Source organism: Mauremys mutica, chromosome 2 (assembly GCF_020497125.1).
Source record: "Mauremys mutica isolate MM-2020 ecotype Southern chromosome 2, ASM2049712v1, whole genome shotgun sequence".
NCBI lineage: Eukaryota > Metazoa > Chordata > Testudines > Geoemydidae > Mauremys > Mauremys mutica.
Window position 1 is genome coordinate 98,556,506 of NC_059073.1, and position 17,822 is coordinate 98,574,327.

Below are 17,822 nucleotides of genomic sequence, written 5' to 3' on the forward strand. Positions count from 1 at the left end.
ACATTAAACAAAGAGACAGCCCCTATCCCAATGAGTTTATAATTGAAGTATAAGATGAGAGCTGAGAGTTGGATACAACAGATGGGCAGGGGACCATAAGGTAGCAGTGAGACAATATTGGTCAACATAAGCATGAGCTTTCTGGCTTCCTCCCATCCTTTGTTAGTATATAAAGAATTGTGGCAATACAAATGAGCATGTTTCATTATTTAAAGGAAACTTGCTCTTGTATATTTTCATAGGAACTTAACATATGTAGTATTCAAGTGCTGGTCCTCTCTACTTCCAGACATGTTTGCAGTTCTCTCTGCAATAGTTGATGATTTATCCGCTTTCCAATGCAAGCTTTGATTCAGGAAGTAAGGGAAATGAAAAATGTCAACTTGTCCCATACGCTGAATTGGTAATTTGAATAAGCTTCATTGATTAAATGAAGTTACTTAAACATACAATGAGCAAGCATAAGTCAGTGAAAATACTGACTCTGTAAAGGTATCTTACTATGCTTACACCATTTGAAAGTGGCTTGAAAAAATATTGGTGGTCCTGTTTTAGCATGAAAATTACAAGAAAGGGAAAATGAGAAAATTGAAGGCATCTAATGGTCTTTTATAGAGACAAATCAACTTTCAAATTAATTTCAAGAGCAAAAAGCTAATATTTTGCTGATAAGCCATAATTTTCTGCTTAATAATTATCTTTTAAGAAACAGTCACATTTTATTAAAATGACTAATTAACTCACTGTACTGCTGTGCTAATAGCAAAGGAAGCACACTAATTGAATATTGATAGGACAAGTTTTTAATAAAAGGAAGAAGTTAAATGGTAATATGTTCCACATATTCCAGCAGCAATTTAAATGCAAATGTGTCCCAAAAGAGGGGGTGGGGGGATGAGGAACCTTCCGCCTATGGAGGCAGGGAGTGTGGGCATTCTAGCAAAGCACATTTATAAAAAGGACACTTTTAGTGGATCTTGCATTCAGGCTGAGAAGTGAAAGTCAGGTTATAATGGCAAAATGCCAACTTGTCAAAACAGAGCATGAAATCCATCGAGTTTAATGGGGCTAGGAAGTTTTGATATTGACTTTACTGTGGCCAGGATTTCACTCAGGGTCACATATCTTGGAAAAAGAGTTCCTAATGAGATATCTGAGAAACTTTTGATTTCTGAATCTTTCTTAGACTACACAGTGGTCATGAAACTCAGACATGATCTGTGACCAAAACTGTGGAGCTCTAACTTCTGGATGAAAGCAATTTCATCCAAATGAAAATAGAAATAGAATATTGGGCCAGATCCTGCAAGATGTTTGTGCACATTTTGTGCAGTTTTTTGACCTCAGTAGGAGTTTTACACATGGACAGGTGGGAGGATCTGGCCCACTGCTTGCAGCATGTATTGAATCTTCTATTCCATACTCAAAACAGCAGCATGTGCATGCAGCAAGTATAATACCCGTTGTGTAATTGGAGCTATAACTGAAAAGCCAAGATATAACCAGGTGCCACATACTGAGTCTGAGAGAGACTAAAAATGAAACTACTCATCTTTTATTCTAGGATTAGACAGGAAGGACTCAGGTTGTATTCACCAATCTATGAATCACTTGTTCAAATTCGAAACCAAGATAAAGGAAAAGGTCCTTTTTACGTGATGCCTCATGGTACATTTGAATAATAAATGAGAACTGTTTTCACTGAGCAGCATTGAAATTCAGAACTGTCCTTATCGTTCAGATTCCAAGCACTGACATCCAAACTTTGCATCCAACCGGATATTTCAACACTACTACCATATTCATAGGCTGATAACCTTACTTTCCTTTGGCATTTCTAATTTATAACACAGGGAGCCATCTGAATAATTTAAAATGGATATTTGCAAGTTGAGAAATGCAGAAATGCAAAAGCAAACATGAAAGGAAAACCTGTGAGCACCTGTTAGTACCTTCTAATTGTGCTAGATGGGGGAAAAAAGTGTGGAGGGAGGAGGGGACAAATCCCAAACTGTGTAATCCAGTTTGGATGACTTTTTTTTTTAACCTTATATTTTTAAGCTAAATTTCTTATATCTACTGTGACAGTCCTATGTCCTATGCAATAGTGTTTATCCCCCAACTATTAATACAGAACTGTGCAAAGTTGGAACCAACTGCACCAATATAGCTTCCTCAAATGGGTAGGGAGACACGTCTTTCTGCACTGAGCCAGAAAAGTGCAGTGAGGCAATATATGCACCACCTTTCAAAAGGCTGTAGCTGGGGCTATCCTGACACTTATGTCCAGGGAGCTGGGGATCAGGCACAGTGATCCCCAGAACATTTTTTGGAGCAGAGCAGCTCTGTGCTCTCTACGCTGCTGGGAGTGGGCTAAAGCCACAATCTCGCCTACATTGCATTCTGTTCTCTGGATGGGAGAGAAGCTTTGTTTACTCTACTATTTCTCTGAGCCTCACAGCTAACATGAAGGCTGTCCATTTCAATTTGTAATTGGGACTGATACCTGCCCTGCCATGGCTGAATTTGTAATAAAAGCTTTAATGGAATGGATTTATCTTTTTCACAATGTTGTCTCCCATTGTAGCCATTGATATCTGAAAGTATTGACACACAAGTCAAAAGCAAAACACAGATGAAGGCAAAATGTGCAGATTTACTGATATGTGAAGCAAGAATTGACATCAGCCTTACCTAAAACTCCAACCCAACCTGAGCTGCTTTTTCAAGCTTTAAAGAATGTTAATGAATTTTATTTTTCAAAAATTAAGCATCTTTCCTAGGGGGCGAAGTAGATAAAACTAAGTACAGAAGATCATACGGCTATATATAACTAGTCAAGTGCAAACAGTTGGTAGCAACCCCTCACAAGATCACACTGGACACTCGCACATGCCTGTATCTCATATTCCTGTTGATCAACTCAAGTTCAGTGGTCAAGAAGACTCTTATCAGCATGATCTCATCACTTGTCTTCATTTCCTCAACATGGACATGTTTAATAGTATTTTTGGCCTATGAAAACAAAGTACTAGACATCCTGAGAGACATTATTTTCACAAAATACTTACCCTGATTTAGCTGCACTTGTGTTTAGTAAGCAATGGGACTTTTACAGGAAAAGGTTTTGGTGTAGGGATTGCACAGTGTTAGTTAGCAGCAAAATAGGTAGCCTTAAAGCTGACCTGTTAATCCAATTTGAAAATAATTTTTCAAAAGAAATAGCAAGAAACTTCAGTGCACAGGACTCATAAAAGCTGTGGCACCCTAATCCTCCTCCTTGGCAAAAATTACTTTGTTTTTCCTCTTCCTAATGTGAATGTTCATTAGACACCCTGCTATGGAACCAAAAAGCAAATATTGGATCCCTTACTTAAGTACAAATTCTAAGCCTAGTCTCTCAGATAACTTTGTTTTCTGTTGAATCACACGCAGTGGGAGTACTCCAGTAAGAAAGATCACTCACTTTCAAATAGATTTTGTGAAAGTATGTGATAGTGACTCATTTCTGGAGTCATCAGTGGTAAATTAAATCAAAATGTCTCTTTTGATGTGTGTATTGCTGCTCCTTCTCTACCAGGGTGAAGAGTTATTTAACAGGAACTTAGTGGAATGAATCAAGGAAGACTTTTGCTATACTGATATTCCATAAAAAGAGTTTGTTTCAGAACTTGTGGCTATGAACACTACCTATTTTGGCAGCTCATCATTCATTGCCTAAAAGACATGTTTAGAGATTCAGGAAATGTGATTGTTGAGAGAGAACAAGCCATAAACCTAACAATACTATGCCAACCTGTAGCTTTTCTGAAATGACTGGTAAATATGTCACAATCTCCCTTTTACACTACCACAACATACTAATTTTCAATTGTTTGCCCGTAAGAAATCTATTTTCGTTCATTTTATTACACACTTATCTAAATTCACTTGACTCATCAAACCATTTGAGGGCTCACTGCTTGGTGTCTCAAGGAAGAAGGGGATAACAAGCTTTAGAAATTACTCAGTTTGGTGGGCTTTTCTTATCTAATAGCACTTAATCTTTAAACCTCCTTTATTTGAGACACTGCTGAAGAGGCTGGCAGGAGATGTAAACCAGAAGAAATATATTACATCTAGAAATGCCTACGGAGGCCAAAGTACTTTCAAATCATCTAAATGGTCAAACCTATCAGGTGTATGGTTTTGTTTTGTTTTCCATTTTGATTAATACATAGGCAGAAAGCAGTTGAGCTTCTGAGCTTTTTGGTTTCAGAACCTCTGATCTGAAAAAAGACCCAAGTGATTTCAGTGTCACTCGTAGGAAACTGGGTGCTGAAGGAGAGCATAATTCAACAGATTTTATACATTCATGATTATAGCTATCAAAATGTAATATGTTCTCCATATTTTGTCTGAGCTGCACAGCAAATCACATAACAAATTTTGAAAAGTGCAGAAGTTTCAGAAACAAAGAGAAGAGATTCTTATGACTCCAAGGCTACATCATTACAGTCGTTACTATGATACTAGCGTTCTTGCCCTATATGTTTTGTAATAGGGTGAACTGCCTTCAGAGTGCCCCCTTATGGCCAGGGTACCTCTTCAGTGCCCTGTCTTTTCCCCTTTGTCAGAACTTAAACTCCACTCAACCCAAAGGAAATGAAACATTCACTACCTGGGGTCCAAGTTAATAATCCCTCCAGGCCTCAACTCCAGTTCAGCATTTTCTCTCCTGATAAATTAAAAATAACGGACTCTCTCTCAGTCCCCATCCCTGTTTCAGGGAGGAGTGGCTCTGCGCAGCTGCAGGTCTGCCTCCTGCATCCCAGTGCCTTCTGCCTGGCCTCCCTGTTGATGCCTTGTCCCCTACTGACTCAGCCTCTTACATCCTGCAGCCTCTGTAGGCATAGTTACAGCATATTCATATCTAACCCCCCTCTTTTTTTCCCTATATTTATTGTGTTTGACATTCTTGCCACTAACTGCCAATGGATTTCCCTTCAGTGCTGAGAAATTCTGACTCACAATGAGAAGTGAAAGGTTTGGATCTGCTGCAGAGAACCAAGCACTTACAGAAAGCGGTTTCTTTTCAAGTATGAACAGTAAAATCTTTAGTGACTTTTAAGAACATGAACAATATTACACTGTCACACTAAAGGCTCAGCCCTGCCCTCAGATATGTGGGCAAAGGGCATACATCACTCACGGCATGTCTTGAAAAATCAGCTATTCTTCTATTTTTTTTCCATTAGTGTTAATTCAGCTACTGCTCTTGTGTTTTCTATTATCTTTTCAAAAGCTATGCAGTGATGCACACCCACATTCTGAGGGTCATGGCCAAGACCAGCGCATTTTTAAAAGAATTATTTTTAAATTTTACTATTTTTTAATAGAGGGTGCAATGGATAGGACCATAGTATTTTATGCAATTTATTTTAAAATGTGAACTATGGGTGCTTGGGGTAAATAGTGATCCAAACGGGGCTAGATTAATCCTTTTTTGTAAATTGACAAATATCAGCTAAACCCACGCTTATGTGATGCATATAACAACACACCATATGAGTACAGCCAGTGGTTCAAAGATGGTTGGGAAATTGTTTTTGTTTTATTCTGCTGTAAAGCTTCTGTTCTTGTATCACACTGGCACACTCATTTCATAAAGTTCATATCAGTCTTTTCAAGTCCTATTGTTATTAAGTCAGGCAGGGGGTGGTGGTTTTGTGACAATACTGTTGACTGTTATAAATTCTTTAGGATGAACCAAAAAATCCCCACCAAACCTAAAACACTTTTACACCCAGGGCCGCCCGAGGGAAGGGGGGAAGTGGGGCAATTTGCCCCGGGCCCCCCAGGGGCCCCGTGAGCCCTGGCCCAGCGGCGGTCTGGGGCTTCGGCTGCATTTCGGCGGCGGGGGCCCTTCAGTGCTGCCTAAGACACAGAGCAACTGAAGGGCCCCCAGCCGCCGAAATGCTGCTGAAGACCCGGACCACTGCCAGGTGAGTACAATAGCTGCAGCTCCCCCGCTTTGCCCCAGGCCCCCTGAATCCCCTGGGTGGCCCTGTTTACACCCAATATTGCTGATATATATTTATATCACAGCATGCCAGCACATTTATGATATTTTATATTCCTTTGTCTCATGAACCATAAGAGAATATGTTTGCAGGCTCCTTGACTTAATTGCATATTTCCTTCCTCTAAGGACATGGCTCATGCCCTGAAAAAGTTTGTAATTGCTCAACTGAATTTGTAATTGGGACTGATGTGGATAATATACTTTTTTGACAGATGCTTGTCACAAAGATTAAAACAGTAGACATAAGGTTTTAAGAAGGGACACAGGAGAAAACCAAGGCTTACTTGGGGGTATGGCGAATTGTGTTATGAGGAAATATTGCAAAAGCTCAACATATTCACCTTTTTAAAAACATGATACACAGTGGCTTTGATTATTGTACAAATATAAATCAGGAGAGATGAAACAAAGATCTAGAAATGTGCACATTCACTGTATAGGATAAAGAAAGAGCCTTTGCTCTGCAGTGAGTGTAAGGAAAAAGAAGATTAGGTTGGAGTTGACTGTGTTCTTAGCATATGCAATGATCTGCTGAATAAAATACTGGGAGCTACTAACCTCAAATAATGTAAAGTGTAGATATCCATCTGGAGGTCCAGAACATTATGGCTGTAAGTGCTCAGAGATTGACTTGTACTATTAGAAGGTAGGGAACGAGATAGATAATTAAGAGGTAGAAAGGAGTTATTGTAGGTGGTGATTGGCTATGTCCATGCTGAATTGATTATACTTTTCAGATTTAATTGTACTACACCTACAGCCTTGGATAAGTATCTTGAGTTACTATTTAAATGAAAATAAAATAGACGGACCTAGAAGTTCTTGACTTCTTTGCTTCCAAATTGTCTTTCTCTCTTGATAAAGAATATTTGTTCATATGCATTATCAATTGTCAGCATGGCTATGGTGTAAATTGCTTTTACAAAGTCAATAGAGGATCACAAAAAATGCTTCACAAAGTTGTTGCTATGAAAAGGTTACATTTTTAATTTTTCAGCAACTAAGTGGAATATTTAAAAGAATAATTTTATATTTAAGAACGGGCTTCTGGTTTCAGCATGGGTCTGGGGGATGGGAGTTCAGGGTTCTGTTCCTGCTCTGCCCTAAACTTTCTCTGTATCCTCAAGTTATCAAAATTTTAGGGGTGTGGGAGCCAAGAGAAACTCTGAAGTCAGTGTATATGCTCTCTGTGTGTGTAGCTAACATTGCAATCTTTACCTCTCTGTGGCTTCTGTAAAATGGGGATGGTGATAATTCTTTGTTCTCAAGAGTGCTGATTAATGTATTAGCATCTCTATATCTGAGATAAAGGATGTTTTGTAAAAACAAAGTGTGATTTTTTTTAAAAATAAAATAAAAATCTTGAGTGCATTCCATACATTAAATTGTGACAAAGGCCTGTCAGAATTTTAGCTCTGAACACTGAAGTGTCTCTAATTACTTTATATAATGTTTTCCATTTCTATGTATGAGTCTTTGTTGCTGATACTTTATTGAAAATATTAGAAACAAAATAAATTTAATTAAGCAGGAAATCAATACTCTGATGTACATATGAACACAAAGGGGCAGGGAAGTTACACCAGAAATGACTGTTGCTTATTAGGATACTTTCCTGACCTTGTGTTATTTCTTTAACATCTTTCATATCTTTAGTTTATAGGAATATACCTATTAACTTCTGTCAGATTTTTCTTCTCTTCATGGTTTGAAAGAGAGACCTGTCACATACACACATAAAAAGTACATAAAAATCCGGGTCAAGGAGCACTTTAGCTCATTTCATTTATGAGATAGGGGTTGCAGAGGATTTTTAAAGTTACCTAGCAAAGGTTCACATCTTTAATGTGAAGAGACTGCATAAATGCATAATTTCATTTGACACAGCTGCTTTTTTTTATTGAAAAATAAGAGTTTGGCTCAATCTACTGAACAATTTTATCAGGTTTTTGAATTGCTCTGAAGATTTTCTAATGCAGGTCCCTATATTCTATTTCTGAAAAATTATATATTATAAAAACTACTTGTGGTGTTCATTTTCATCAAAGCCCAGTAATGACTTACACATCTAAAAATCATTTAGAATATAAGTCCTCCCAAAAATGTAGCTAAGAGGAGTTGTTAACCCACTTCTCAGCTGACTCCTGAAGCTACCTTCTAGGAAAATATTTTAGTAACATCATAGTTATTTAGTGAACACCTGTTTCAAAGGAATTACTCATGCTCATACACTGAAGTTAGAGGACTAGAAAACTGCACTCATAGGAATGAGGCAATTTTTTTTTCTCCCCGCAAAGAAACAAAACATATCTGGATCTGAATTTCTCGAGCATCTGCTGGTGTTTAATTGTGAATATTTGGTTTGAGCCTATTTCTATTAACATCTGATTTTTTTCAACATGCAGAATTACCTGTAACAGGTTAGTTCCTTCATCAGTTGGCACTATAAAAATGATGTGCCATCTTGCATCTTTTTGACACATGGTATAAAAGATACTTACGTAGTGTAGTGTCTCTAAGTACAAGATTTTTTTGAATCCCTGCCGCGGCAGGGAATCAAAGGGCTCTGGGCTGCCTGCAGGGGCAGGGAGCCCAGAGCCCTTTAAATCTCAGCCGGGGCCGGGATTCAAAGGGCTCTGCACTGCCCGCTGCGGCGCAGAGACCAGAGCCCTTTAAATTCCAGCCGCGGCCGGGAATCAGAGGGCTCTGGGCTGCTTGCAGCGGCGGGGAGACCAGAGCCCTTTAAATTCCAGCCGCGGCTGGGAATCAGAGGGCTCTGGGCTGCCCACAGACATTCCCATCTGCGGCTGGGATTTAAAGGACTCAGGGCTCCCCGTGGCTGCCTGCAGCCCAGAGCCCTTTGATTCCCAGCCCTCAGCCGCTGATTACCTCCTCCCCAGACCCCTGCCCCAACTGCCCCCCAGGACCTCCACCCCCTATCTAAGCACTGCTCGTCCTTGTCCCCTGATACCCTTCTCCTGGGACCCCTGCCCCTAACTGCCCCCCAGGACCCCACCCCCTATCTAAATGCCGCTGCTCCTTGTACCCCAATTACGCCCTCCCGAGACCCCTGCCCCTAACTGCCCCTTGGGACCCCAGCCCCTATCTAAGCCTCCTTTCTCCTTGTCCCCAACTGCTCCCTCCTGAGACCCTCCCAACTTCCCCCCAGGACCCCACCCCCTACCTGTCCCCTGATAAACCTCTGGGACTCCCATGCTTATCCAATTGCTGCCTGTCCCCTGACTGCCCCTCTGAACCTCTGCCCCATCCAACCCCCCATGCTCCCTGTCCCTTGACTGCCCCCCGGAACCCCCTACCCCTTCTCCAACCCCCAGCCCTCTTACCGTGCCACTCAAACCAGCGTGTCTGGCTCCATGTAGCTCCAGACAGTTGCTGCCATGCTCCCCCGTGGAGCCCACAGCCCTCTTCTCCTCCCCCCGCCCAGCACCTGCCTTCCAGATTTGAACACAATTCAGGAGTGCTCAAGCTCAGTTTGGGCAGCTTTTACTTCATTTCTCCCAAATCAAATATACTGATCCACTGTAACTTGCTGTAGAATAAGTAGGATAAAATTGAGCAAGAAATGCTTATTAGCACTGGAATTGCTATTTCAACAGCCATTGTCTTTTTGTTTGTTTGAAAGGAAGACAGTGATATTGCATTAGCAAATTCCCCATAGAAAGAAAGAGTGGAACAAAAGAATAATAAAGGCACCTCAACTTTCCCTCCTTTATGGAGGACAGTCTTATAATATGCATCCAGATATCCTCCAATCACACAAGTTGAAAATTGTTCCACTTTACTGCAGCTCTGTAACCATATGGGAACCCTCCTGTCTGTGTTTTGTGCACATTCTAAAATTCCTGCTGAATGACCCACCCTGGGAGTGAGTTACCAGTGACCCAGGGCTGGGGCGGCAGGAGGTGGTAGTGGGGCCACCGGTCGGGGGGAGCCCAGAGCTGGGGCAGCAGCAGGGTGGAGGGAGGGCACTGGTGGGGAGAAAAGGGGGAAGCCCAGCGCTGGGGTGGCAGGGTGTGTGTGTGGGTAGGGGGAGAGCCCAGGACTGGGGCAGCAGGAGGGTACAGGGGGGAGCCCAGGGCTGGGAAGGGGGGGCAGCCAAATTGGGGCAGCAAAAAACCTAGAGCCGGCCCTGCTGGGTTCCCCCAGCTGCCGGAGCCCCGGGCCCTTTAATTTGACCCTGAGAGCTCCCAGCCACCTCTTTAGCTGGGAGCCCCTGCTTGATTTAAAATAAAGTATCACCTCCCCACCCCCAACCTTCCTTTTTGGCCCACAGCTGTTTTGGTGGGGCGGCGCTGGGGAAAGAGGGTTTATTTCCGCAGGGCTGGGCGGCCCTGGGGTGGGTGTTTCTGCGGGGCCGGGAGGTTTCGGCATTCAGCTGTTTTCTTCGGAGGAATGTGGCCCTCGCCGCTTTACGAGTTGTGCAGGCCTGCTCTAGTCTGTCCAAAATTGATTATCTAATCTGGTTTTAGTACTGTAAAGCAGATAATTTCTTCTAAATTTTCTTAGTAATCAAGAATAATAGAAGTCATGTACCTTTATAGGAGCCAGGGAAGTAATGAAAAAGCAGAAAAAAATGAAATAAAAGTTACTAATCAAACAAGTTTTAATTTTTCTTTCACATGAGAGGATGAGTTCAGAACTATTAGAGAGAAAAAAGGTATATAATTGCCAGGGGAAAAAAGTTGACTAAAACTGTCTTCCAGTATAAGTGTTTTAATGTTTATGAAATTCAAGCAATTCATGTGTTAGTGACATTTTATTCTGGTTCTTAAACAAGGTGCACCAGTTTATTTTATTCTTCTTGAAAGAACAGCATCTACTAGAGTTGTGTTCTCAATTATTGTAAGCTAAAAATCCTAAGAAAATGAGACTTATGCAACCAAAACAAATAATTATTCATTTCAGCCAATTTAAATTAAAATGTATTTTTCCTTTAACAGATAGCCATTAAAAGAATCCAGATGGCAGCATCCCAGTAACAAAATGTAGCCATTTGATTACAAATCTCACCTCTTGCTCTTCTGCATATGTTCTGGACATGAATTCAGGGGCTAAGGAAGGGCAAACTAATCCAACAAAAATCTGTTGCCCCCCAGACTAGTGTGACAGTACTGCATACTTTCACTATAGGAAAACTATAGTAGCATTTTCTTTCTTGCCCGCAGTATTTTCCATAACACTGTTGACTACTCCTGATTAACCTGGATTGTCTAGCTGGCATGCAGCATTCATTCATTCATTGGCTCAGAACCTCCGGCAATGTTTTGCTTCTCAGAAATTGGCATTGATGTTGCCCATTGGCTTTGATAATTAAATTGTACACCTGTTCAAGAATAAGCACCAGATTGTTAATGATTCGTAGCCATCATACTGTCAGTAATTTTCCAACAATATTTCTCTTCAAATTAGCAGTATATTTTTGTGTTCATCTAATTGTGAGACAAACTGTTCCAAGTGTTCCATTGCAACATATTGGTAAATCCTTAAGCATCAGTGTTCTAAACCAATAATACTTTAGTTAACATGGGAAAACTGTTGAGAAAGATAGGCATTTTTAATGAAGGCTTCTTTAAGTTATGAGCTCATGATCAGTCTTGATAAGGCATATTTAATTGCACAGTTTTGTTACAGGAGGTTTCATGAAACCATATAAAATAAATTACTTTCTGGTGTAATAATGCACTAATTTGAAATCCCATCATATCATATTCTCTGTAAAAAATAAGTCGTCTTAATTGCATTAACAGCTACATGTTATTGAATCACTGTAGGAAAAGCTCAAACAAGTATGAATGGAGTGTATGTGAAAAAAATAAATGACAGGATGAATTACCATACATTAATGTAGTTACCTGTTAGACTTTTTAAAATGTGATACTATATGTAGCAGCATTATTAACATGTTAAAGCCATATAACAATCATATATTGCATATTACATTACTAAATGTGCCATTACAAGATGCATCAGCCTTCTGTTTCAGGCAGACCATGCTTTCAGTCCTGTTCACCTTGTGATATTTCATAAATTCATTGGTGACACAAATATCAGGTGCAAAAGTTACCTGTTCTGTTCACTAAACATATTTTCACTTTAATTCTGCCTTTGCATTTTATAGTGAGGCATATTATGGATCACATGGGCAGAATTCTGGATGGCTGGGCATTTTTTGAGTTGCATGGAAGAACCTGGGATTATCCAGTAGTTACGATCCCAATTCTTTTAAATTTGAACCAAAGTAGGGTCAAATATATAACATGAACCTCTTAACTTTAAGGGGTATTGTCAAAGTTGTAAAGCCTTAGCAATCTACATAACATATGGAGCAAATTTAATGTTTTATACCTTTTGATTTGTAACTTTCCTTAAAATAATTATATCTGTAGGTCCACAATTTAAAACATACTGTATCCCAAACACTGAAACAAGTTGGTGAACAGGGCTTGTAAAAAATCCCCCCAGTCTCTCCCAGTAATGAGTGGGATAGCTGCACAACACTATTGGAATGGTCCTCTCCATTAGATAGCAATTTTACAGGGCTGCTGTCCCAGGTTAAAGTGTGGATAATGTTCTGGATTTAACCTGAGGCCCTGCTAAGATTATCTCGGTAGCCCAGCATTTTATTTTTATTATTATTGTTTGTTGTTATTTATTTTTTGGGGGGTGGAGAGGGACAATGCTTTTTCTTGCATGTGTTCATTCTTTCCTTCACTGGCACATCTATGTTGTTTATTGTCACTCCCTGAGCCCCCAGCATATGTAGGTATCCACAGAAGCAAGCCTCCAAGCCTGGGTCAACATACTTGAACTAGCACTCTAAAAATAGCTATGTAGACAGTGATATGAAATCGAAGCACAGGCTGGAGCCTGGCTCTGAAGCTTAGGGAGTGTGAATAAAGCCAGAAGAGATCAGACTTGGCTAAGAAGGAATATGACTGGGCCGAGGAAGGGTCAGGATAGTAACCAGTTCAGAAAACCCTGCTGCTCTATGTCCTGAGACAAGAATTAACTAGCAGGTCCTAGAAGCAGCTGGAGACCTCTCAAGAAACCAGTTGGAACATAAAAAAAGGAAGAGGCAATTAGCTGCTGGGACTGGTTGAACAACCAAAGTATCTGCTGATGAAAGGAAGAATCATAGACCGCTGTTTCAGAGTAACAGCTGTGTTAGTCTGTATCCACAAAAAGAACTGCTGTTTTATTTGAACCCTGAAAAGTGGGGGTTTGCTCATAATTCAAGTGTCACAGGTTTTGCAGTACATTTCATAATTTGGCTGATGAAGTCTTTCTGTTCCATAATACCACTACATCAGGTGATTCATATTTTCTCTCTTATAAACTTTAGTTTATTTTAAAAATAGAAGAGAGTCATAATCTAAACAAAATATTTTGAATTTATTCAAATAAAATGTTTTGATTGACATACTGCATGATTTTTTTTTTCAAATTTCATTTAACAAAAAAGAGAATCACAGTCTTTGTGCACCTTAAGGGAATAGCTCTGCTTGGGAAATTGATTTCCTCTCCCACAAAAATATTCAAAGTATCGAAAAAATATCCTGTCGCAAACTGGGACAAAAAGTAGAAGCCCTGAAAATTTTTGCAAACCAAAAAATCTGATTTTTTTGGTTTGTTTGTTTGATTGTTTTGGTCAATGGAAAAAATGTTTTGATTTTGACCATTTTTTAATTTTTACTATAATTAGCTTACATTTCTAAATGAAAAAGGATTTCAGACAAGAAAACTGGAAAATTTCATTTCAGAAATTTCAAAGCTAAACATTTTAACAATCTGGAAACCTAAAATTTTTCAACTTGAGAAATTTGTCAAAGCAAATGCTATTCCACAAACATTTGAATGTCAATGAATCTGCTTTTCTTTGACACAAAACAAAAAAAGTTTTAGCCAAAAATTTCTAATCAGGCCTAGTTAGGAGTTCCAAAACTCATCTCTTTGACACTTATTGCTGCTGCTATTTCTGTGCATTTCACAACCCTTACTATGTAGCATAGCCTCCTATAACTACCCTTCAGGAGAGGTACTTGTCATTACTCCTTTATGACAAATAAGTTAACTGAGAGACTGTGCAGGGTCAGATCTGGCAGAATGCTAGGCGTTAGAACTAGAGTTAGCCAGAAGAATTTCATCAAAACCAATTTTTTTTCATGAAATCATATTGATTTTGATAAAACTTTGCTTACGAAAACTACTGAAATGTCCCACTTTGACATTTTTTAAACAAAAAGTTTGTTTTTATATCAAAATAACTTTTTGTGTCCAAATTAATTTTATTTTATGTTAAAAATGAAGAGGTTGAAATCAAAACAAAACGTTTTGGATGTGTTTAAATAAAACATTTCAACTGGTCTGAAATTATTTGTTTTTCAGAATTTCATTTTACACACACAAAAAATATCTGTTTCGAGGGGCAGGGGGACTTTTTTTCCCAATGTGGTCCTCTCATTGGTTTTGGTGTTTTTGAATCTCAACATGTGGGGAGGGATGGAAAATCTATTTTCTGAACAGCTCTATTTAAAACCCAGGCCTCATCATTCATTCATACTGCCTATCAGAAAGGGTGTACCAAGTTGATATATTTCTAACTACTTCTCTATCCACTAAGCGACACTGCCCAGAGCCAGGAATAGAACTGAAAAATCCTGTTTTCCAGTATTTGATTGCTGTCGAGTACATAGTCATATATAACACCAGCAAAGTATGTGTCTCATTCTGCACTGTGGCTGTGCCACTCTTTCAGGTCAAATTCCAGATATTTGTACTAGGGATCTGAATTCAAACCTTGATGTCAATACGTGCAGGGTTGGAGTCCTTATGGTTGGATATCATGGAATATCTGGGGTTTTCTCTAATATTTTTACTATGTCTGGTTTACTTAAATCACACAGAGTGAAAACAACTTTAAAAACAGATTTTTCAGAACTTGGTTGTAGTCTGTCTCTTGCAGCATGATGTTTAATAAAATGCAGGTGTTCCACATTGTATTCTTTGCCACAACTTAGTTTTTCTCTGTGATACTGAGAGGTTTGGACGTTGAAACGTTGGCTTTCTGTGGTTTTTCTCCCACCCAAATGAGGACCAAGAGACTTTTGTTTGCATCAAGACAAAAGAGGAAACTTGGAAGCTAGATTCAAGATATACTCAAGGAAGAAAATGTTAATCACTTATTCATATTGGTGACTAGTTACCTACAGGAGTAGTCCCACTGGAGATTGAAGTCAGTGGGTCTGTTCCTGTGTGTAACTGCTCATCAGCATGAATAAGAGAGGTTCACAATATGGCCCTAACAGGATTTTGTTTTTACTTCTTGCTTGGCTGTGTTTTTCAGCTCAAGGACCACACATTCACAGTGAGATAAATGCATACAGTTGTATGCACCCACCGCCACTCCCTTCTTATTCCCCAGCAGAGACAAAGAATTACTCTTATAGGTATAGCACAAATTCATGATTTGATTAATACATTTTAATTTAATACAATTTAAGAATACATCTTGTGAGCTGAACACATCTATTTTATATTCATTAGCAGAAAGCAAATTACATTCCTAGTTATTTATTTTGTTTGTCAGAGCTCTTTCCCCTATATATTTTTGCTTACAAGAGTCAGCTTCACAAACCTTGACAAAGTGTGTTTCTTGTCTAATAACTATCACTGCAGTATATAGCAATGAAAGACTTTTGAAAGGCATTTTTTTTCCCGTTTTCCTTTGGCCTGGCTGCAAACACTATGGAGTCTTGGCTTAGTTTAGTCAGCACAAGATATGATCCAAAGACATTAGATTAAAATTAGAGATTTATTAGATAAATCCTTTGTTTGTGAACATTTTTCAGAGCATAGATCACCACATCCTAGAGAGATTGCCTCATGGACCATCTCCTCTCCTTGTGGCAACTACAGCAACAGCTTACATGGAACAGTAACTTTTAAAAAGTAAATAATTTTAGTTTCTCTTAATGGAATTTTGTAGCTGAGAACAAAACACCAGGAGCCAGCATCACATGAGCAGTGATATCTTTTAAGAGCGAGGGGTGGGCCACAATCTACAATGTAGTCCATTTTTTGTTTGAGTGAGATTTATTTCTCATGATATACTCTGTAGCTGAAGGTACAAGAAAAGCATGGGATAATGAGCTGGCATTTGGATATTAATTCCAGATGTGAGCTGTCTCTCTTTTTCAAGTGTTTGATTTATTGGAGGAAACCCCTTTATTAAAAAACTTTGATCAGGTTTCACTAAAGAAGTCTTTTTAAAAAAATACACAGAGAGAGAAGAGTGAAAGAAACAATTAAAATGTGTATAAAGTTTAGTTTACCAAGAGAATTAAGTAACAAATTGACAGAGCTGGTTTTGAAATAAAAAACAAAAACAAATCTTTTTCTTGCAAATAAAAATGTATTTTGCAAATCTTTCTATTTAGGGAATGACAAAATATGAAGGTTACAATAATCTGGAGATACTGGAGATTTGGAACTTGCAAATCCTAAAAGATGTGAAATCACCTTATCATGTATTCTATGGTATTAGTTCTTATGGAAGCAGTAAATTACAATTAAAAAAAATAAAGTGGAACTGTGGCAAAGTTGTTAAAGGTTTATTGTCATGTCAAATTAAAAAAGAAAATATATTTGAAATTTTGCTTCAAAGAAGTTTCTTTTCCCTTAGGAAAATGATGTTAAGAATTTGACATTCTTCTCACTATAGAAGGGAGATTAAGTACTGTGACAGGATTTTTTTTCCCCTGAATATATGTACATGTTGATCTTAGGATTCAAAGAACTGTGGGTCAGGAGATCCTTGACATGAATCTCTTCACATGGATTATTTGGGACTGACTTGAATTAGATAAAAACAATAAAACAAGTTTATTAACTACACAGAGATAGATTTTAAGTGAGTATGACTAATAAGACATAAAAGTCAGAAATGGTTACAAGAAAAATAAAGATAAAATGTTTACTAATGCCTAACTTAACAAACTATATCAGATTTAAGCAAAATTTCTCACCGTATGCTTTCAGCAGTCTTACTGATCAAATCCTGTAGGTCATAGCTTCTCCTCCATAGTCCAACAAATGCTTCCTTTGTAGCTTCAGGTACAGTGAATGTGATGGACAGGGAAAGAGAGAGCGGTCCCAAGGGGTGTTTGTCTCTCTTTTTATAGTTTCAGTCCCTCTCTTGAAAAACATTTCCAGCTGAGAACTAAGAGACACAGAGTCTGTGTGAAGGGATGTTTCCTGCTCCCTTTTTCTCACCTGCTTAAGCTTTCTTTGTTTCCCTTCCTGCTTGATGACTGTTTACTGCTAAATGCAAATTAAGCAGAATGCACATTTCATTGCTTAGGACAAGCTTGTATGCCAACTTCTGTTTGGGCAGGGCTGTGGGGTTTGGAACGTGTGTTACTAATACCATACAGGGAAATCTTAAACCATAAAATGTGTGTGGCAACATTTTATGTAATCAGGACAATGCTGATAATCAAATTTTGAGTTTTCAAATGATACCTTACAAGAGATGCCTTGCAAAAAATTATGACAATAGTGTGTAGGGTATATTCTGTCACATGTGTATTCTAATACAAAATTTAAGGAAGTTAAAATCAAAATTAAATGTTCTTATTTTGTCACAGCTAAATGTCTCAATTGACCGGAAACTTTTTTGTTCATTCACAGAGGACTTAACATTTTACATTATTGTTCCAGTTTGGATTGAAAACAAATT

At 38.8% G+C, this 17,822-nt stretch overlaps 1 protein-coding gene across 1 annotated transcript in view; it reads left to right on the forward strand.

Annotated features, from left to right (window-relative positions):
• Positions 1-17,822, forward strand: part of CCDC102B (coiled-coil domain containing 102B) — a 357,030-nt gene that overhangs the window by 307,204 nt on the left and 32,004 nt on the right. The window lies entirely within an intron of this gene.